At 36.8% G+C, this 23,299-nt stretch overlaps 1 protein-coding gene across 6 annotated transcripts in view; it reads left to right on the top strand.

Annotated features, from left to right (window-relative positions):
* Window positions 1-23,299, top strand: part of CD36 (CD36 molecule) — a 156,027-nt gene that overhangs the window by 61,603 nt on the left and 71,125 nt on the right. The gene's annotated exons all lie outside the window — the stretch shown is intronic.

Below are 23,299 nucleotides of genomic sequence, written 5' to 3'. Positions count from 1 at the left end.
CTAACTCCTTAAAAAGATAAATACTAACTGGTTTGATAGTCTATGATGCTTCTGTTAACAGATTTATAAGCATTCATTAAAAGGATAAATCAACTTTTAACGCTTAAATTTTTCCTTCCACTAGTCTCTCATTTCATCCTATAAAATTTCCATGTGCACATTTTCATAACTTTTATTTTAAAAGTATCAGAAAACTTTCATTATTTCATAATTTTCACGGAAATTTTTTATTCCTTCAGATATTCTAGGTTGATCTGGCATGACCTAATCAAAATTGATTCCTTATTTAAATTTTGATGTACTTTCTGATCAATTTGATTTTTTGCTTCCAAATTGAAAAAAAATGCCTAAAATGAGACTAGAAGTTGAATGACCTTTGTTCATGGGACCTAAAAAAGATCTAGTCATTGATCACCAGCGATCATAGAAATTGCATTGACTGTGGGCACTACTGAGAGGAGGGGATTTTGTTACTGAGCCGAATTTTTCTTACGTGATATGTTTCATACTATGACTATATAAAACCAGGAAACACTTCAAAGAATCTAGAGTAATGACTTATCCAGACAGGAAATTTACGGATATACTTATTTAGAGTCAAACTAAGTGCTCCATACAAAACAAAAACCAAAAAGAAAAAAGAAAACAAAACAACAACAATGACAACAAACAGTTCCGTTTGACATTCCATGCTATGCTACAAAGTCTGGGAATGAACTGGGTAGTTTTCTTTACCTTTAAAGAAGATCATTTCCCTTTATTCTTTGGAGATTGGTTGCTTTAAGCTGTGCTGAATTCATGAAAAAACATTCTGATACTTATAAAAGTGTTAACTTTTTGTTCACTTCCTATGAGAGAACACAGACCTCAGGTAGGATCTGGATCAGATGAAGAGACTAGGCAATCTGTCTTTTTCTCAGGCATATGCCTCAGTAATACAAGCGGGATTTGTGGGGCAATATGTGAGACTCCTGCAATCCTGACAAGGGGAAGGGAGAAATATTTTCAAATGATGTACAACACAAACAGTAATTATTTGGAATTGGATCCTTTTGTAAAGGACAATGACGACTTTGCAATAAACTGTTCTGAGAGTTTCAGAAAGAAAGCAAACACCTGATGATAATAAAACAATTTTCACCTGGGAAAAAAGGTAAGCTCCCAAACTCAGAAGAATCACTGGTAAGCAGGAAAAAAAAAGAGAAGGCTTTGAAGTGCTAACAAATCAGTGGGAAAGACCATGTAAGACTGCAGAGTGAACCAATCGAATGGAAGAATATTTTTTTTAAAGCAAAGAAATAATAATAATTTTGCTTTTAGCAGAGGATGCTTATTAAGATAACTAATTAAGGAATTTAATATTCTTACAATCTATAAACTAAGGTTCACAGTTGAATTACTTGAAAAAACTCACAAAATTTTGGAACTGAAAATAAGTGCTTTGAAATGAATGGGAAAAAAGCGTTTTTTATTAGTCACTTGTTAAATGTCTTTGATCACTTTTTGGATGAAAATTGTAAAGAGTGTTCCCACTTTACTGCAATTTAAAAGCAGAGATCTGGAGTGAGGAGCAGGCAGTTGCTGATGGAGGAAAGATGCTCTTTCCATATCAGGTTACTGGAATCCGAAATAATACCTAATCCAAAATAATTCTCTCAATCACAAATAAGGAATTGTTTATCAGGGAAAGGAAGTAGTTGAAAATTAGCTTAAGTGCACAGAGAATATAAAAAGAAATATAATTTAGTAAATAGTTTTATTATTCTGTGTGTTTAATGTTGAAGTACAGACATTGGCTAAGTCACTGGAAAATTGTTTCTTTTACAAAGGGCAGTTAGTATGTCTGCCATTGGTTCCACAATAAGCCCTCTAGCCGTTTCCTTATGGAGAAGGGAGGTGAATTCTGTTTGTGTCTTCTGACAAATTTAGCGTGTGGAGAATAAAAAAATGCTTTTAAATAGGTGTTTGGTGGTATTCTGTTAGGTAGATTAGGATGTTTTAAAATATACCTTTGTCACACAAACACTATCAAGTGAAGGAGGAAATGACAGAAAATTGGCAAACATTCTGGAGGGGACATAGCAGACAGCTTGGCTACATTTACCAAGGACTCCAAAGTGTGCTCAAATAGAAAAACATTGTTCACCCTTCAGTGCTTGTGAAACTTAAAAGAAGAATAAGGACAGTTTAAAAAAATGAATAGTTTTATCTCTTAATGTTACCTCTTTTTCTTATTAGACCTTTTGAATTTAAAACTTCCTCTTATTTTAATTTTTAGGAAATTAAGAGGGATATTAGTAGTCATGATATGGTTTTAAAAACTGAGAACACAGTCTAATTGAAATTCATTTGGAGGCTCACTATGTTCTATGTAGAAATCCATTATTACTCTATTGGAAATGTAACAGATGTCATTGTAAGGAGTCTTTCTTATATCTTATTTAGGAACTTTTAGAAATAAAATAATAAAAGTTTATTCAGTAGTCCCATAGCATGGTTCCTAAACACAGTATCTCTCAGTGCAAGCGTACATTTTTTTTTTCTTCTTCTTTATTTGGCTGTGGCTTGAAGCAGTTTAATGTGTGATCTCAGTTCCCAGACCAGGGATTGCACCTGGGCCATAGCAATGAAAGCACTGAATCCTAACCACTAGACTACCAGGGAACATCCAGGCATACTTTTTAGCAAGAGGGATCCTGTCAACAAGCATTCTTACTTTTAAGACGGAACCCCCAGATACCAAAAACCTATTTTGGTTGAATATATAATGGAGTCACTGTGTTTCTGATATACTTATTCATTGATGCATTTGTTGATAAACATTTATGAGCACTTACTGTACTTACTCTGTGCCAGGAACTGTTGTAGGCTACAGAAAATTATTAGAAACCATATTGTGATGGACATTTATACAGATCCAGGATTTTTTTTTTTTTTTTTTTTTTTTTTGGTGGTAGTTCTAAGGTTTGTTTATATGGAATGAAATCATCTGATAAAAGTTAAAAAGGAAATACTTAAGTTAGTAAATGATGAGCCATAAGCTGAATTTTGTGGATATTTTCCCCACCACTGCACATAAACAGACCCCTTAATGAGGCATCAATCTCCTGAAGAAAATAGGCCAAACAATTGAATTAAAATAATGCTATATTTACAGGAGATGTAAAAAGACGACACTGGGCAGACTCAGCTTCTTGCTGTTGCCTTTCTGCAAAAGTTACTCTTAAAATTCTAAGTAACTAACATACAGCATGTGGAAATGCCTCCAGAATAAAATAACTTCACTGTACTCTTTAAGCCTTAGGTTTCATAGACTGTGATATTTGACCTTTCTTTTCTTTTCTTTTTTTTTTTTTTTTTTTTTCCTTTTTAGGGCTGCATTCAGGGAATATGGAGGTTCCCAGGTTAGCGGTCCAATCAGAGCTGTAGCCGCTGGCCTACACCACAGTCACAGCAACACAGGATCCTTAACCCACTGATCTAGGCCAGGGATCAAACCACAACCTCATGGTTACTAGTCGGATTTGTTTCCACTGAACCACAGTGGGAACTCCTGAGATTTATTCCTTATTGAAATATTTTTATCTGAAGTGGGGAATAAATATCTAAATTTTGGCTTGATCTCTTGAGTGGAAAACCTCTAGTTTGCATGGAAACTTCTAGTTTCTATGAGGCCCATTCTTTTCAGAGCTGCTCAGTCAAAAGTTACATTCAAGCAGACACATAGGCAGTTATAATGCAGAACATGAGCTGTGATAAGGGCCCTATTTATAGACCTTTGCTATTAAGTAGAGTCTACACCTCCAGCTGGGCTGTAAACCCCAACAAGGCAAGGATCATTGGTAGCTTAGTATCAGCACTACTGAGTGCCTGACACAAAGTAAGAATTTAGTAGATAGATTGTATCCATTTATTCAAAAATATGCTTAAGTCTTATCTACCCCCAAATGCTCACCTTCTAGTGAATTCTATGACAAAAATTTTAAGAAATTTTAGCCATTTAAAACAATTTAAAATCTCTTTTTTCCCATCTTTTAGGCTTAGCACTTTTAAAAATATCCAAATTGACATAAATCTCTACCATAAAATAATATATACATGTGTGCAGTTTTTTGAGTAGGAAATTCTCAGGTAGTTGCATGAAATATTACCATCATCAGCACTACCCCTGCCTTTTCCAGCGTATCTGTCTGTTTTTTTGTTTTGTTTAATTGAGGAGAGGAGGGGTATAAGGCAGATGAGCTATTAAAAATGAGAGGGAAGATCATCTATTAAAAGTTATAAAATTCAACAGAAAAATATTCTAGATTTCATATTACACTAAGTATGTAAATTCAGACACTGATGATTTGCCAGTTAATTAAGTCTATGAAGCTCATTCATCTCACCTAATGACAATGAAGTCAATCCCTTTCCGCAATCTACATACAAAACTTAGATGCACTTGCTTCTGTGTTCAGTCTCTTAGATGTCTGCTCTGCATGTACCAAGTTTTTGGATAAAGCTAGAGGAAAACTTTTGGTTCAGTCCTTGCACTCTGCGTCCAACGGTCGTCTGTCAGATTTGCTACCTGAGGCTAATAACAGAATTTGATTTCTCCACTTCTCATTTGATGGGGAAGAAGAGTAGGTATAGTAATTGTTCTTTGCTGGTCTAATCACGCATATCTGCAAAATCCTCCCTGGGGGTGGACATAAAGGCCAGCAGGTGGTAGAGGTGTGGTCATTATTATCTATTCTTTTCCTCAATTCATTGGTCAAATTTCCTTCATGATCTCAGGGAGAGCCTCATGAAAGTTTTTTTGCCTTCCTTTATCCAAACTTCTATGTTTTACATCCTTATACTGTAGACCTATTAATACAGTTCAACAAAATTCTCTTTTTTTTAACCAGATGAAGACAAAAACAAAAAACAGGATTAGGCAAGAAAAAAAGTTAATTTTAGCATCGATAGAAACAGAAAGGAAACTTACTCTAACAGTTCCCATTATCTTCTCCACTCCATTAATATTCCTCTTGAGTATAAAAGATACCATTTTGCTTTCTCTCTTGAGTATAAAAGATGCCATTTTGTTTTCTCTCTCAAATTTCCCATGCAGAACTCTGTACATAGTAACAGCAAGAGCATGTCTGAAACTGAAATCCTGTAGAATAAATAAAAGCAGTTGAAACAATCTGAATGGCCTTTTGTGAGAAGACAACTTAGGTAATAATTATTTACCATGGCAGAGCAGCAGCAATGAAGCTAGGCTTTTTTTCTGAGGTTTAAGCCTGGAAGTCAACTTTCAGCAGGTCTCTCAATATTCACATTTGTCCCTACCAAAAGCTGCAAACATTAGAAGTAAGAACAGTTCTTGGCACATTTTTTTAAAACAAGATCCACTAATTTTTACAAGTGAGGACTCCGAGGCCCCTAGAAGTTGAGATTTTATGCCCTGGTCTAGCCATTGGATTATCATTCTCCAGTTTCCCTTTCTGCCGTTTCTCTGTGATCCCCTATTCCATCAACACCAACATCAATTTTTATGTACTAGAAGTTGAAGAGACCCAAATCTACTTTTAATGAGCCCATGCCCTTCTCTAGGCTTTAGATTCATCTAACTGCCTGCTGGTCAAGTTCTAAATGATGTTCCACATCTTGAGTTGTAAGTATCCAACCTCTTTCAACACACAAACTTGTCATTGTGATCTGGTTCACGATGTGCCCTTTATGCTCAAACTTATATTGTAAACAACCCCAAGAGAGATGTGCCTCTTACTATGCTTGAAGCTATCCTAATAGTCAATAAAATGTGTACATATACATGTACTCTGCAAATACTTTGGAAATAGGATGGATTAAATTATAAGTTAATTATAACTTATTGGTGCCATCAAGGCCCTCTGATAATAATTATGCAAAATACCTAATATTTAATGAGAGGCACTGTAAATTATTGGTTGAGATGTACTCACTGAAGTTAGATTGAAAATGTTTGAAACTTGGGACCTGCCACTTTCAAGCCCTATAACCTTGAGCAAAATAGTAAACCTCTTTGTGCTTCTGTTTCCTTGTCTATTAAATAGGGGTAATAAAAGTAACTTCCTCATAATAAGAAATAATATTACAACAAGCAATGATAATACTACTTTCACCATTAATATTAATAATATATTATCAATTATTAGATTATAAAATTACATTATTATTAACCTATTAATATTAGCAGTATTACTCATAATAAGCAATGTTACAATATTATCAATAATATTAGTAATAATATTACAGTAAGCAATAATAATACAACAAGCAAGTGATTATTTGGAAAATACTCAAGTGCTTTCTACGTAAGTGCTATAGAAAGACTATTATTATTTAATTCTCACAGTAATTTTTTTTTTTTTTTCTTTTTAGGGCCGCACCCATGGCATGTGGAAGTTCCCAGGCTAGGGGTCAAATCAGAGCTACCGCTGTCAGCCTTTGCCCCAGCCACCCAGGATCTGAGCTGCATTTGCAACCTACACCACATTCACTGCAGCACCGGATCCCCATCCACTGAGCAAGGCCTCATCTTCACAGATGTTTGTCAGATTTGTTTCCTCTGAGCCACAAGGGGAACACCCTCTCACAGTAATTTTTAAATGGACCGTGTTACCCACATTCATATAAGAATACGTAAACAGACTTAAAGAGATTAAGAAACTGGCCTATGGTCTTGAAGCTAGTTAATGAAAATGCTATATATAATTATCCTCTCCCACCCCAAATCTAGTCCTATTATTTCCTCTCCATTCTTTCATCTTGCTCCTCTGAGCCTAAAACCTAGAACTCATTCTTGATTTGCACCCCCTCTATGAAGGTAATTACTCACCAAGGTGTAGCTTTTCATGCTACCTTCTAAACGTCTCCTCTTCTCAAAATATCTCTGAAATCTTTCCCAACTTCTTCTTCGACCACTGCATCAATTTAAAGACCATTAAAATTATACGGACTTCTGAATTAGACCATATAATATTCTGCCTCGATTATTTCAAAAAACTTTCTCTTGCCTTCCCTTTAATCTGCTCTCCATGTTATATCAGAGCCATCTTGCCAAATCCAAATTTTATCATGCACTCCTTCCCTAAAGCCCCTGAGTAGCTCTATATTGCTTTCAAGAGAAATTCCTAGGAATTGCTTTCAAGAGAAATTCCTGGGTATTCAGGCACAACCTTCAGTCTTGCATATTAGGAATTATATGAGGGCTTTGTGATATTATTTGTACCCACATACTGAGTGTCCCTTTTTGTCTTTCCAAACTCATATACTATACCAAAACCTTACCAAATTATTTTTCCCCAGTTGTCCATTTTCTTATGCATCTATATTTTGGGGGAATGCCTTCAATCCCTTTGTTCTAGTCCACCTTCTTCACCTGGTCCTGTGTTCTATATCAGTTAAGCCATCACTTCCTCTACCAGCTATCCTTTCATGTCTTTCCATGACCCACCATTCTTCTCCCCACCTGGGTATAAGTTTCATAATGTATTATAATTGTCCATTTACAAATCTGTCTTCCTAGCTCATACTGAAAACTGCTTGAGGCAAAATAGCAGGTTTTTGTTCTGTTGATTCTCTCATTTTATCCCAATTAAAATTTCACATTAGGAGTGCCTAAGGAATTTATTGTACTCCTCTTGCAAGTGCTACAGCTTAATGCAACATCTGCCAGTGTCATTGGAGGGATAAAAGCATAAGCAAATGAAAAACAAAATTAATGATTCAAACCATAACTGAAAACTATCTTCAAAAGTAATCTTGAATTTTCAAAAATGAGAAAGAGTTTGATGGGGTGATTGATCCAATATTAGAACCAGTAAAAATAATTACAAACAGACTGGTACGAGAATTTGCATATCTTTCTGGGTTGCGATCTAGTGGCGAAGGGAGCCAGATGAGGTATTGGTTCATGTTGCAGGCATGACTGCCCAGCAGGTGCTTGCTATATAGGCAAGAGGTAGAGGGCAAGATAAGATTAGGGAAGGACATGCACCATGATAGGAGAGTCTGATCTAGTTTTAAATTCTTCCTTCTTTTGGAAAACAAGGACTGGCGAGTAAGTGCTGGAAACTAGAGAGTAAGAAGTATCATAACACTCAGCTCAGTTTTAACAGCTGTTTAAATAAGATTGGATTTAATACAGTAGATCTCAAAAAATTGGTGTATATGAGAATAACCAGGAATGTTTGATAATCAGGACACTCAAGATGGCTGTTCTTCTGCTCTCAGTACATCCCCTGTTCAACCAGTCCCTGCCTTACCTACACCCTGACTAAACATCCCTCTTAATCATAGACCCTACCCAGTTAAATGCCTACATACTTGCTCCTGGCCCTAGTTAGTGATTATTCTAATCTTCAGATCAGAACCTACCAAAATAACTTATCAAAGGGCAGGGAGGAATGTGCTCCTCTGCTGTTTGCCTTGGTAACTGATGAATCATCCTGACATCATTTGGTAACCACTGTCTCCATCTGTCTGTCTCCACACTGTCCCATCCCCACTGCCAGCAAAGACTACTGACATGGCCTGCCCTATTTTCTGCCACACATGAGCCAGGTGTTACTCCAGGACTTTGCTTCAGACATGTAAAGTCCCCCATCATTAAACCATTGATGTCTCCATCACTGACTCTGGGCTTTTTTTTTTTTTTTTTGTCTTGAGGCTGGGCACAAATAGGGCTTGCAGGCCTATGGGGTGCGGAACAGCAGTGCTTAACTCAGTACTTATAATGCCTTAACTCAGTACTCTTTTAAGAAACTCATTGTTAATCATATTGTTGTTACAATTATCTTCATCATTATTGTCAACATAACTCTTATGGTTTTCCCAATTTACATTTGTACCTTTTTCTTCCCACCCCACTGATTACGTAAAATTTTAATCCTTTCTAAATACAGACTTTGTTTTAATCCCTTCTAAGAAGTTATTTAAAATTTATCTACTCTTATCCTGATGACTGGGAGGGTCACTAGTTCCCTAATGATATTATTCTGTTTTTATGTACTCTTTTAGATATATAAGAATAGTAGACTATCTTCAATGTAGTGGCTGACATTTTCTGATTCAGACTTAAAGTTCTCCTCTAGATACTTTTGAAATAGGGTTATAAAGCTCTTAAATGTTTCATGGTCCTTCAGCTGATCAATTTCCTCTCCCTGCCCTGCCTTGGATTCTAACTTCAAAATTGTTCAGTGTTTTTTTGTGAATCTTCTGTTTTGTAAAAAAAATTTAAATTTTTTTTTTTTTTTTTTTTTTTTGCTTTTTAGGGCCACACTTACAGCATATGGAAGTTTCCAGGCCAGGGGTTGAGTTGGAGTTACAGTTACTGGCCTATGGACAGCAACAGGGGATTCGAGCTGCATCTGTGACCTATACCATAGCTCACAGAAACACTGGATCCTTAATTCACTGAGTGAGGCCAGGGATCAAACCAGCATCCTCATGGTTACTAGTCTGATTCATTTCCAAAGAGCCATGACGGGAACTCCTGCACCTTCTAATAATGTCATCTATTCCTTGTCACTACATCATCTAATTTTTCTTCTTTGAAGTTTGAATTACTCTTCTTTAAAATTCTGGGGAATTATGCTATCAAATATGTCAGTTTCTCCGGACAACACTGGAATGAGGAGTCAAGCTTTTTAGTTGCCTTCTTACTGTCCATGTCCTTTAGCCAAAGACCACCAGGAAGTCATCTGTGGTTGAAAAGTTGAGTTCATTATTTATTACAACGAGGGAGGTATGTGGCATAGGGAACCAAGAGTGACTTGTTCAGTAAGTGTTAAAAAGAATCTCTTAGAGAATTTGAACTTTGGTTGAGTGATTTGAGGAGAAGGTTTAAGAAAGTAGAACTTGTCCTGAACTGAATGTTGTCAGGAAGTAGGATAATATTACAATTTAGTGCCTTAATAAACGATACCTAGAAAGAGGGGAGATGAAACTGGCTTGATAATGAAGCAGGAGTAGCCCATGTTAGCTGGAAAAGAGGGGCATGTGGTATCTGTGGCCTAGACAACACTCATAATTGGTCTGTTTTCAGACACAATTACAGAGACTCTTATTTTTATCTTGATTCCTTGTTATCATAGAGTGCCCTGGTCTAGAGCTGATGTTCTATGAAATTGTTTATGCTCAACAAGAGGATACCAAGGCCAGGCCGTGAGGGCCAGGCCGTGAGTGCCAGGCCAGTGTTCAGAGAAAACAAGGCCTAAACAGATAGCACTCAGCCAGGTCCTGGATATCAGGGGATGTTTCCTCTTTCTCATGATAAAATTCTTTGTTTCTTCAGTAATTAAACCTACTTCCATGAAATCCTCTTTGCATAATTTTGGTGATAAAATCCTAATAGAGTTTCTTTGTAATTTCCTCCCTAAGGCCTGTGCTATGTTCAACACATGGAGTATTTTAACACAAGATTTCACTCCTCTTACGTTAGCAATATGATGATCAATAAGAATCACACAAGGAAGAGATTAATCTATAGTAACTATAATGCGCATAAATTGTTTAGGAAATTTATTAGCTTCTTTTTACTTATGTGATTATGATAGACTATTATTAACATAAGTCTTGCTTAAAGAAAAGAACATCTAGTAAATGATTCAAGTTCATGATTGAATAACGTTCAACATTTAAGTAACATGTGGACTTAAAATGAGTAGAAATATTGACAAATGTCCTATGCTAATCATTTTCTTTGTAGGTTATTATAAGTCTGTAGAAATGTTCCAGGGTGGGGCTCTGGGAAAAGGCAGAGATGTAATAAGGCTGTATAAATTATGCTCAATTCTGAAAGTCACACATGATAAAAATTATCTTTCTATAATGTACTATTTAAGATATTTGAAATATTGTTAAATATACCACTTTCTTCAACTTACACATGTATGCCTTTTTTTTTTGGTCTTTCTCTCTTTTTAGGGCCACACCTGTGGCATACAGAGGTTCCCAAGCTAGGGGTCCAATCGGAGCTATAACTGCCAGCCTATACCAAGGCCATAGCAACGCGGGATCCGAGCCATGTCTGCGACCTACACCATGGCTCACAGCAATGCCGGATCCTTAACCCACTGAGCAAGGCCAGGGATCGAACCTGCGTCCTCATGGATGCCAGTCAGGTTCATTAACCACTGAGCCACGATGGGAACTCCATACATATGTGCTTTTTAAACAACAGCCATATAATAAAGTCAAGGTTTCTGTCCTACACATAAGATTAACCTTTTTCATCTTTTTTTGATTGGTTTTAAAATAGAATAATGGCAATACAAAAGAAAGAGTTATTTATTTTCCAACTCTGTTTTATTTATCCTATTGTCTTGTTAATAACAGAAGCTGTTTTGATTGAACTTCATAGAGTTTTCCTGTTAGTTACCTTTGAAGAAATGCTCTAAATAAAGACGCTAATTTTTAACTTTCTTCATAATGTTTACCCTTTTGCATGATCCTTATTTCATCTTTCCTATTTTCAAGCAAAATTTGTAGCTATATTTTATGTGAGACAGAAATAATAATTTACTGAACAGGAAAATGAAATTGAGAATGTGAAGTTCCAGTTAAACATTTTAACTTTTAATTAGACAAGGCTTAAATCTTTTCAAAGATTACAGATGCCCATCACAGGCCTAGATTTGGTTTAATTCAAGCCTCTTAGAACCACTTTGGATTCTTAAATATGAATGGTTCAATAATTAAATTATAGTAGAATCCTAGTAACAGGTTTAGTTCTTTGTTAACACTAATAAAAGGGGAATAATATCAATCAATATCCATTGGTTACTTGGAAAATTAATATTTTCGGGAGTTGGTTCTTCTGTTTTATGCAGGGCTTAAATTTGCATAATGTCCTTTTGGATTGTTTCTTCTTTAATATTATTGTCTGGAGGTTGGCTGCAGATGAACATTTATTACTGTTCTTTGTGTTGGTAAAAGGGAGTATTTTGTGTGCCTATTTGAATAGCTTGAATCTATTTGAAAATGAAAATAAAAGAGGGTTAGAGTCAATCAGTTTTCTTACCAAAATATTTCTGCAGTTGGTGTGTTTTTGCACTCTCGTTACACATTACAGATACCCTTAAAAGAGCTCTTGTGTGACTTAATACCCAAATAAAACGGCAGCTTTCTCTTTTTTTGCTTACATCTAATCCTTGTTTCTCCAGAGCATGTCAGCCTTGGGGGCAAACAATAGTAAAGGTTTTAAAGTACTCAGAACATTTGTTTCCCACTGGCTTTAGGCTTAGATTCTCTTCTCTCTTTATCCTATACTTCCTTAAACTGCCCCAATGCATTTATATTTAACGTACTTACTGGCCAAACAATTTAAATTATAAACATGTTCAACAGAAAGCAGCTTCATATAATCACTTTCTTCATTGCCTCTTCCTGACAAGGTCCAATTACTGACCAGACTAAGGAAATCAAATGATTGATGTATCCTGCTTATTGCTCCATGGCCATTTGTAGCAGAGCCCTCCATCTCTCGACCTTTGTTCCCCTCCTTTATCCCCGTTCATATTTCTCTCAACTCCCATGATGCTGAGTGCTGCCCTGATTCCACAAATCCCAGCCTGGAATGTGAAGTGGAGAAAATGAGAAATGAGAAGATTAAATACTTCCTAATATCAATGAAGTATGTGAGTGCCATTGTTATCTGCTCTGCTGTTTGCAAAGCAAATACTATGTTTGTCGCTTCACCCAGAGCCAATATAAAACAGGTGCTGTGTTCCTCAGTTCCTTTGGCCTTTAGCATTTTGACTCTCCTTTTCCTGGGACTGCTACTTCAGTTCTTAGCCAGTTTCTATTACTTCCCCTCTTTCTACCCTGTGTCATGCTCTAAAGCACCATCACAAACACACACAAAAACCCACAGAAACAAACAAACAAAAATAAGGCCTGGCAAGTGTATTTCTCTCACTCTTGATGATGGCTGTTAGGACTTTCTTTGCAGTTTTACAGACTTCTTTGCCATGGCTGCCACCTCGAACTCAACCCATGTATCAACTAATCCAAACTCTATTTAAAATGAGTCCACCTGCTCTTCGTTTGACTGCATACAAGTCTTAATTCAGATCCTATGTGTTTCCAGTGTTATTTTATTACTCTTGTATGTGGAATCTCATTCCAACTTACTGCTTTTAGTAATGAATGCTCTGGGAGTTCCCATTGTGGCTTAGTAGGTTACAAATCTGACTAGTATACATGAAGATGCAGGTGTGATCCCTGGCCCCTCTCAGTGGGTTAAGGATCCTGCATTGCAGCAAGCTGCAGTGTAGGTCACAGATAAGGCTTGGATTTTGTGTTGCTGTGGCTGTGGCACAGGCCAGCAGCTGCAGCTATTATTCAACCCCTGACTCATAACTTCCATATGCCACATGTGTAGCCCTAAAAAGGAAAAAATAAAATAAAAATTTAAAAAAATTATAAGTGAACACTCTGGAGTTCCCATTGTCTCTCCACAAGTTAAGAACCCAAGATAGTGTCTGTGAGGATGTGGGTTCAATCCTTGGCCTTGCTCAGTAGGTTAGGGATCAGGCATTGACATAAGTTGTGATGTAGGCTGGGAGCTGCAGATTTGACTCAAACCTTAGTCTGGAAATTTCAATGTGCCCAAACATGGCCCTAAAACAAAAGAAAGAAAGAAAAAAAAAACAAAACACTCTTAAGCTATCACTTCCCCTATTTATAATTACTTAAGGATTCTCTTTTCCTCGTGAAATAAAATTCCTTAGAATACTGTGCAAGGGACTCTACCATCTGGTCTCCATCCATTTTTCTCGCTTATTGCTACTGCGCTAAAGGCCAATCTTGTGGTATTCCAAATACATCATTCCCTCATGCCTCTGAACTTATGCATGCTGTTCTTTTTGCTCATACCAGCCTTTCTCCTAGCTGTGTGATTAGAAAAAAATTTTTATCCATTGAAGCCCTTCCATTATTTTATAGTTTATCTCCTCTCAATAAAACCATAATCTATTAAAGACCCTATGTTATTCATCTTAGTATCCCAGTACCAATTTCAAAGTCTTTAAGTGTTCAAATGAATAAATGACTTCTTGCACATCTTTCCCCTTTTAACCCAAAGCTTGGCATCGTCTCTACTTTTTATAATTTCTCCAAAAAATGCTGAGTGAGGATGCATCATGAAAGGTTCCTCTTTTTCTTTTTTTAATTACTCAATGAATTTATTACCTTTATAGTTGTATAATGATCATTACAATCCAATTTTATAGGATTTCCATCCCACAAACCCAGTACATCCCACCATCCCCGAACTGTCTCCTTTGGAAACCGTAAGTTTTTCAAAGTCTGTGAGTCAGTATCTGTTCTGCAAAGAAGTTCAGTCTGTCCTTTTTTCAGATTCCACATGTCAGTGAAAGCATTGATGTTGATGTCTCATTGTATTGCTGACTTCACTTAGCATGATAGTTTCTAGGTCCATCCATGTTGCTAAAAATGCCAGTATTTCGTTCCTTTTAATGGCTAAGTAATATTCCGTTGTGTATATGTACCACATCTTGATCCATTCCTCTGTTGATGGACATTTAGGTTGTTTCCATGTCTTGGCTATTATATATACTGCTGCAATGAACATCAGAGTATATGTGTCTTTGCAAGTCATGGTTTTCTCTGGATAGATGCCCAGGAGTGGGATTGCTGGATCAAATGGTAGTTCTATGTTTAGTTTTCTGAGGACTCTACATACGGCTTTCCACAGTGGTTGCACCAATTTACATTCCCATCAACAGTGTACTAGGGTTCCTTTTTCTCCACACCCTCTCCAGCACTTATTATTTGTAGACTTTTGGATGATGGCCATTCGGGTTAGTGTAAGGTGGTACCTCATAGAGGTTTTGATTTGCATTTCTCTAAAAATGAGTGATGTTGAACATCTTTTCATGTGTATTTTGGCTATCTGTGTGTCTTCTTTGGAGAATTGTCTGTTTAGATCTTCTGCCCATTTTTTTATGGAGTTGTTTGTTTTTTTTGGTATTGAGCAGTAGGAGGTGTTTATAAATTTTGGAGATTAATCCCTTGTCAGTTGATTCATTTGCAAAGATTTTCTCCCATTCTGTGGGTTGTCTTTTCATTTTGTTTAGGGTTTTCTTTACTTTGCAGAAACTTTTCAGTTTGATTAGGTCCCACTTGTTTATTTTTGTGCTTTTATTGTCATTACTCTAAGAGGTGGATCTGAGAAGATGTTGCCGTCATTTATGTCAGAGAGGGTTTGGCCTATATTTTCCTCTAAGAGTTTTATAGTGTCTGGTCTTATATCTAGGTCTTTAATCCATTTGGAGTTTATTTTTGTGTATGGTGTTAGGGAGTGTTCTAATTTAATTCTTTTCCATGAGGCTGTCCAGTTTTCCCAGCACCACTTATTGAACAGACTGTCCTTTCTCCATTGTATATTCTAGACTCCTTTGTCATAGACTTGTTGGCTATGGGTGTGTGGGTTTAATTCTGGGCTTTCTATCCTGTACCACTGATCTATATGTCTGTCTTTGTGCCAGTACCATACAGTTTTGATGACTGTTGCTTTGTAGTGTAGTCTGAAGCTCGGGAGCCTGATTCCTCCAGCTCTGTTTTTCCTTTTCAGGATGTCTTTGGCTTTCTGGGTCTTTTGTGCTTTCAAACAAACTTTAAAATATTTTGTTCAAGTTCTGTGGAAAATGTCCTTGGTAATTTGATAGGGATTGCATTGAATCTGTATATTGCTTTAGGTAGTATAGTCATTTTGATAATATTGACTCTTCCAATCCAAGGGCATGGTATGTCTTTCCATGTATTTGTGTCATCTTTGATTTCTTTCATCAGGGGCTTATAGTTTTCAGAGTACAGGTCTTTTGTCTCTTTAGGTAGGTTTATTCCTAGTTATTTTATTCTTTTGGATGTGATGGTAAATGGAATTGCTTCCCTAATTTCTCTTTCTGCTCTTTCATTGTTAGTGTATAGAAATGCCATCAATTTCTGTGTATTAATTTTGTATCCTGCTACTTTGCCAAATTTGTGGATGAGCTCTAACAGTTTTCTGGTAGAGTCTTTAATATTCTCTAGGTATAGTATCATGTCATCTGCAAAGAGTGATGGTTTTACTTCTTCCTTTCCAATTTGGATTCCTTTTATTTCTTTTACTTCTCTGATTGCTGTGGCTAGGGCTTCAAAAACTATGTTGAAGAGTAGTAGCAAGAGAGGACATCCTTGTCTTGTTCCTGATCTCAGTGGAAATTCTTTCAGCTTTTCACCGTTGAGAATGATGTAAGCTGGGTTTGTCATATATGGCCTTTATTATGTTGAGGTAGGTTCCTGCCATGCCCACTTTCTGAAGGGTTTTTATCTGAAATGTGTGTTGTATTTTGTCAAAGGCTTTTTCTGCATCTATTGAGAGGATGGTATGGTTTTTATCCTTCAGTTTGTTAATGTGGTGTATCATACTGATGGATTTGTGGATATTGAAGAACCCTTGCATCCCTGGGATAAATCCCACTTGATCATGATATACAATCCTTTTAATGTATTGTTGGATGCAGTTTGCTAGTATTTTGTGGAGGATTTTTATATCAATGTTCATCAGTGAAACTGGCCTGTAGTTTTCTTTTTTTTTGTGGTATCTTTGCCTGGTTTTGGTATCAGGGTGATGGTGGCCTCATAGAATGAGTTTGGGGATATCTCTTCCTCTGCAATTTTTTGGAATAGTTTCATAAGGAGAAGTGTTAGCTCTTCTCTAAATGTTTAGTAGAATTTGACTGTGAAGCCATCTGGTCCTGGACTTTGGTTTGTTGAAAGTTTTTTAATCACAGTTTCAATTTCAGTTCTTGTGAATGGTCCATTCATCTTTTCTATTTCATCTTGGTTTAGTCTTGGAAGATTGTACTTTTCTAAGAATTTGTCCATTTCTTCTAGGTTTTCCATTTTATTGGCCTATAGTTGCATATAGTAGTCTCTTATGGTCCTTTGTATTTCTGTGATGTCCCTTGTTATGTCTCCTTTTTCATTTCTAATTTTATTGATTTGAGTATTCTCTCTTTTTTTCTTGATACATCTGGCTATGGGTTTATCAATTTTGTTGATCTTTTCAAAGAACCAGCTTTTTGTTTCATTGATATTTTCTATGGTTTTCTTTGTTTCTATTTCATTGATTTCTGCTCTGATCTTTATGATTTCTTTCCTTCTACTAACTTTATGTCTTGTCTGTTCCTCTCTATCTAGCTGCTTTAGATGTAAAGTTAGCTTGTTGCTTTGAGCTTTTTCTTGTTTCCTGAGGTGGGCTTGTATTGCTATAAACTTTCCTTTTAGAATAGCTTTTGCTTCATCCCATAGGTTTTGGAGTGTTGTTTCTTTGTTGTCATTTGCTGCTGGGTATTTTTTAATTTCCTCTTTGATTTCTTCAGTGATCTATTGGTTTTTTAGTAGCATGTTGTTAAGTCTCCACGTGTTTCTGTTTTTTGCAGTTTTTTTTTTCTTCTTGTTGATTTCCAGCTGTATAGCATTGTGGTCAGAAAAGATGCTTGATATGTTTTCACTTTTCTTAAAGTTACTGAGGTTGGATTTGTAGCCCAGGATGTGATCAATCTTAGAGAATGTTCCATGTGCACTTGAGAAGAATGTGTATTCTGTTGCTTTTGGATGGAATGTCCTATAAATATCTATTAAGTCCATCTGTTTTAATGCTTCATTCAGGGCCTGTGTTTCCTTATTGATTTTTTGTCTGGTTGATCTGTCCATTGCTGTAAGTGGGGTGTTAAAATCCCCCAGTATTATTGTGTTATTGTTGATTTCTCCTTTTAAGGTTTTTAGCAGTTGCCTTATGTATTGTGGTGAACCTATGTTGGGTGCATAGATATTTAAAATTGTTATATTTTTTTCTTGGATTGATCCTTGGATCATTAAGTACTGACCTTCCTTGTCCCTTAAAATATTCTTCATTTTAAAGTCTATTTTGTCTGTTATGAGTATTACTACTCCAGCTTTCTTTTGATTCCCGTTCACATGGAATATTTTCTTCCATCCTCTCACCTTCAATTTGTATGTGTCCCTAGAAGTGAAGTAGGTGTATTGAAGACAGCATAGATATGGGTCTTATTTTTGGATCCATTCAGCCAGTTTATGTCTTTTGGTTGGGGCGTTTATTCCATTAACATTTAAGGTAATTATTTTTTTTTGTCTTTTTTGTCTTTGTTGTTGTTGTTGTTGTTGTTGTTGTTGTTGCTATTTCTTGGGCCGCTCCCATGGCATATGGAGGTTCCCAAGCTAGGGGTTGAATCGGAGCTGTAGCCACCAGCCTATGCCAGAGCCACATCAACGTGGGATCCGAGCCGCATCTGCAACTACACCACAGCTCACGGCAACGCCGGATCGTTAACCCACTGAGCAAGGGCAGGGACCGAACCCTCAACCTCATGGTTCCTAGTCGGATTCGTTAACTACTGCGCCACGACGGGAACTCCTAAGGTAATTATTGATGTGTTTTTTCTTATTGCCATTTTGTTAATTGTTTTGATTTGTTTTTGTTGCTCTTTTTTCTTCCCTTCTTCTCTCATTCTCTCCTCTTGTGGTTTGATGACTATCTTTAGTGTTGTATTTGAGTTTTATATATATGACATTGTTTTAAGTTGTTGGTCTCTTAATAGCAAGTGCATCTCCACTGTCCTGCATTTATACTCTCCTCTTCTCAAGGTTTCTGATTTTGGTGGCATAATTGTGCATGGATGATTTCGTGTCTTTACTGTATATATACCATTACTGGTGAGCCTTGTCATTTGTGGTATTTTCATTTCTGGTTGTGGCCTTTTCTTTTCTGTGTAGCGAATTTCCTTTAATATTTTTTGTAAAGCTGGTTAAGTGTTGCTGAATTCTCTTCTCTTTTGCTTATTTGTGAAGCTTTTGATTCTCCTTCAAATCTGAATGAGATCCTTGCTGGGTAAAGTAATCTTGGTTGGAGGTTTTTTCCTTTCATCATGTTAAGTATATCATGCCACTCCTTTCTGGCCTGCAGAGTTTCTGCTGAAAAATCTGCCGATAACTTTACTGGGGTTCCCTTATATGTTATTTGTTTCTTTTCCCTAGCTGCTTTCAAGATTTTCTCTTTGTATTTAATTTTGGTCAGTTTGATTAATATGTGTCGGTGTCTTCCTCCTTGGGTTTATTTTATATGGTACTCATTGTGCTTCCTGGATTTGAGTGAGTGTTTCCTTTCCCATATTAGAGAAGTTTTTGGCTATTATCTCTTCAAATATATTTTCTGTCCATTTCTCTCTCTCTTCTCCTTCGGGCATCCCTATAGTGCAGATGTTGACTCTCTTCATTTGTTTTCAATCTTTTTTCTCTTTTCTGCTCCACATCCATGATTTCCACTACTCTGTCCTCCACCTTGCTTATTCGTTCTTCTTCCTCCTGTATTCTGCTGTTGGTTGCTTCTAGTGAATTTTTTATTTCAGTTATTGTATTTTGCATCTCTTCTTGTTTAAGTTTTATATCTTGTATCCCTTTGCTGTGTTTCATGTAAATTATTCATCGTTGCCTCCAGTTTGTTTCCAATGTCTTGCATCATCTTCAGCATCAACAGCCCAAAGTCTTTTTCCTGGAGGCTGAGAATCTCCTGATCACTTAGCTACTTTTCTGGGGTTTTTTCTTTCTCCCTGTCTGAGTTACAGTTCTCTGTCTTTTCATTTTTATAGGTTTTTGATGTGGTGACCTTTTTATAGATAATAGAGCTATAGCCTCTCTTACTTCTGGTATCTGCCCCCCTTGTGGCTGAAGTTGGTACAGGGGCTTGCTGTAGGCTTCGTGATGGGAGGGAGTGATGCCTGCCCACTGGTAGGTGGAGCTGATTCCTATCCCTCTGGTGGGTGAGATTAGAGGAGGCCATGTGCCTGGGGGGTCTTTAGTCAGCCTCCAAAAGGCAGCTGATTCCTATCCCTCTGATGGGCGGGTTGTGATCCCACCTGGATTTTTGTTTGGCCTGGGGCTTCTCAGTGCTGATGGGTGGGGCCAGATTTTCCCAAAATGGCCACCTCCAGAGAAAGGCACACTGATGAATATTCCCAAGAGCTTTGCTTCCAGTGTCCATCCCCACAACAAGCCACATTCACCCCTGTTTTCCCAGGAGGTCCTCCAAGAATTACAGTCAGGTTTGCCCCAGATTCCTATGGAGAATTTGCTTTGCCCTGGGACCCAGTGCATGTGAATGTCTATGTCCACCTTTTAAGAATGGGATCTCTGTTTCCCCAAGTCCCATGGAGCTCCTGTGTGCAAGACCCACTGGCTTTCAATGCCAGATGCTCTGGGGGCTCTTTCTCCCAGTGCCAGATCCCCACACATGGGAGTTTGATGTGGGTCTCAGAACTCTCACTTCTGTAGGTGAGTCGCTGTGAAGCAGTTACATTCCAGTCTGTGGGGCTTCCCAGCCGGTAGGTATGGGGTTGCTTATATCTTGTAATCACTCCTCCTACCTCTTGATGTGGCCTTCTCTTTGTCTTATGGAGTAGGATATCTTTTTGAAAGTTTCCAGTCCATTTGGTTGAAGATTGCTTAGCATTTGGTTGTAAATTTTGTTGTTTTTAGGAGAGAAGTTGAGCTCCAGTCCTTCTATTCTGCCATCTTAATCCCATCTCATGAAAGGTTTTTCTTTTGTTTTCTTTTCTTTTTTTTATTACTCAAATGAATTTATTACATCTGTAGTTGTACAATGATCATAACAATCTAATTTCACAGGATTTCCATCCCACAGCCCAAGCACATCCCTCCACCCCCCAAACTGTCTCCTCCAGAGACCATAAGTTTTTCAAAGTCTGTGAGTCAGTATCTGTTCTGCAAAGAAGTTCAGTCTGTCCTTTTTTCAGATTCCACATGTCAGTGAAAGCATTGATGTTGATGTCTCATTGTATTGCTGACTTCACTTAGCATGATAGTTTCTAGGTCCATCCATGTTGCTAAAAATGCCAGTATTTCGTTCCTTTTAATGGCTAAGTAATATTCCGTTGTGTATATGTACCACATCTTCTTGATCCATTCCTCTGTTGATGGACATTTAGGTTGTTTCCATGTCTTGGCTATTATATATACTGCTGCAATGAACATCAGAGTATATGTGTCTTTGCAAGTCATGGTTTTCTCTGGATAGATGCCCAGGAGTGGGATTGCTGGATCAAATGGTAGTTCTATGTTTAGTTTTCTGAGGACTCTACATACGGCTTTCCACAGTGGTTGCACCAATTTACATTCCCATCAACAGTGTACTAGGGTTCCTTTTTCTCCACACCCTCTCCAGCACTTATTGTTTAGACTTAGAAATGCTGTCAATTTCTGTGTATTAATTTTGTATTCTACGACTTTGCCAAATTCATGGATGAGCTCTAACAGTTTTCTGGTAGAGTCTTTAGGATTCTCTAGGTATAGTATCATGTCATCTGCAAATAGCGATAGTTTTACTGAAAGGTTTTTCTTGATAGTAGTTCCCGCATGTAGAAACCAGAGGTTATATAGCATTGGATAGATTCAAGTACAAGTTTTAACTGCTACATATTAGTTTTGTGACCCTGAATAAATTACATAACTTCTCAGTGAATCAGATTCCCCAACTGTAAAATGGGTGCAAAATTATCTTATGGTTAAGATTTTAAAGTTAATCTATATTTGACCCATTTGGAACATTCTTACTTCTTCATAAGAAAAATCATTTAAATTATTCTTAATATCCCTTTTGGATTTCAAGCCTGAGAGAGATGAACTTGGTGTCTGTTTTCTTACTCTCTGTGATAGTGAAAAATTAATTTCAAACATCACATCTCTGCTCCTCAGTCAAAATGAGGAAGTTGTACCAGCTGATCTATAAAGAATTTTCCAGCACTAGGTTTATTTGATCACCTATTATCTGAATCTATGCTTTTTGTTTCCTGCATTTTGGGGTATATATTATTACACTAACATTTCCCAATTATTTTTTATATATTATTACACTAAAGTTTCCCAAGTATTTTTGTTTCCTGCTTTTTTGGGTATATATTATTACACTAAAGTTTCCCAAGTATATTTTTTTTATGATTGACAAATGAAGATAATTTCAATAGGAGAAAAATTTTCTAGATTTACAGGGTAGGTGACTAGGAGCTGGTAAGCTACTGGCTATGATACCTTGGTCAAATTTCAAACAAAGAATTACACTTTTTGTGTTGACTCTCTGATTATGGAATTATATAAAAACTAATTATAAAGACTTCAATAAATTCTTAGACTACACAGAAGTGATTTAAGAAAAATGAAAGTTATAGAAATTTCTACATCTATCCCTCTCCCAGAAACATGAATTTAAACAAATATCCACACCTGAAAAAACCTTTCACAAGAGCTAAGGATTCCAAGTAGGTTTTTATGTTTATTTATTTATTTATTTTTGTCTTTTCTAGGGCCACACCTGTGGCATATGGAGGTTCCCAGGCTAGGGGTCTAATCAGAGCTGTAGCCACTGGCCTATGCCACAGCCCCAGCAATGCAGGATCTGAGCCACATCTGCAACTTACACTACAGCTCACAGCAATGCTGGATCCTTAACCCACTGAGCAAGGCCAGGGATCAAACCTGCAACCTCATGTTTCCTAGTCAGATCTGTTAACCACTGAGCCATTATGGGAACTCCAAAGCAGGCTTTTATGGTACCTGGATGAAGTGCGAGCTGTATTTTGGAGAAATGTTAAGAGATATACAGTACACGGCCTCATTTTTTCAGTAAAGTATAAAATAAAGTTGGATCCTGAGAAATGTTTCCAGGGAAGTTCTTAGGGAAATGAAGAAAGTAAAACAAAACAAAAAGAGTAAAGGAGTCACAAGGTAGGAGAAAAAAGAGTAAAATGTTGGTAAGCAGTAATTGAGCACAGCTCAATTCAAGTCTAATCTTGTTTAAAAATATATTTAGTTATCCAAAAAATATTTGTTATTACGTAAAAAAGATAAATAGTGTTTTAAAGCTTAAAAATAAAGAACAGTTGCCCTATTTTTCCCACCTTCTCCCACTCCCCATGTTTCTTTGCAGGAGAAGACTGAACTATTTCTATATTACATACCTAAAGTGCTACTCCTTGATTTTTTTTTTTTTTAAAGTATTTCTTTTACATAATTTCCTCATGTGCAGGAGGAGGATCTTTTACAGTGTCACATACAATACCATTCTACCCACCATATTCACATACATACTTCAAACATTCCAACCCAATTGATGTGTTTTTTTTTTTCTTTTTTTCTTTTTACAGCTGCTGCACTTGTGGCATATGGAAGTTCCCAAGCTAAGGGT

This window comes from Sus scrofa, chromosome 9 (genome assembly GCF_054392235.1).
Source record: "Sus scrofa isolate SSC_HxYL_T2T_F1_AM1 chromosome 9, Sscrofa_HxYL_maternal_Yorkshire_Landrace_v2.0, whole genome shotgun sequence".
NCBI classification, from domain to species: Eukaryota; Metazoa; Chordata; class Mammalia; order Artiodactyla; family Suidae; genus Sus; species Sus scrofa.
Note: the sequence above shows the minus strand (reverse complement) of the source record. Positions and strands in the feature narration are given on the sequence as shown.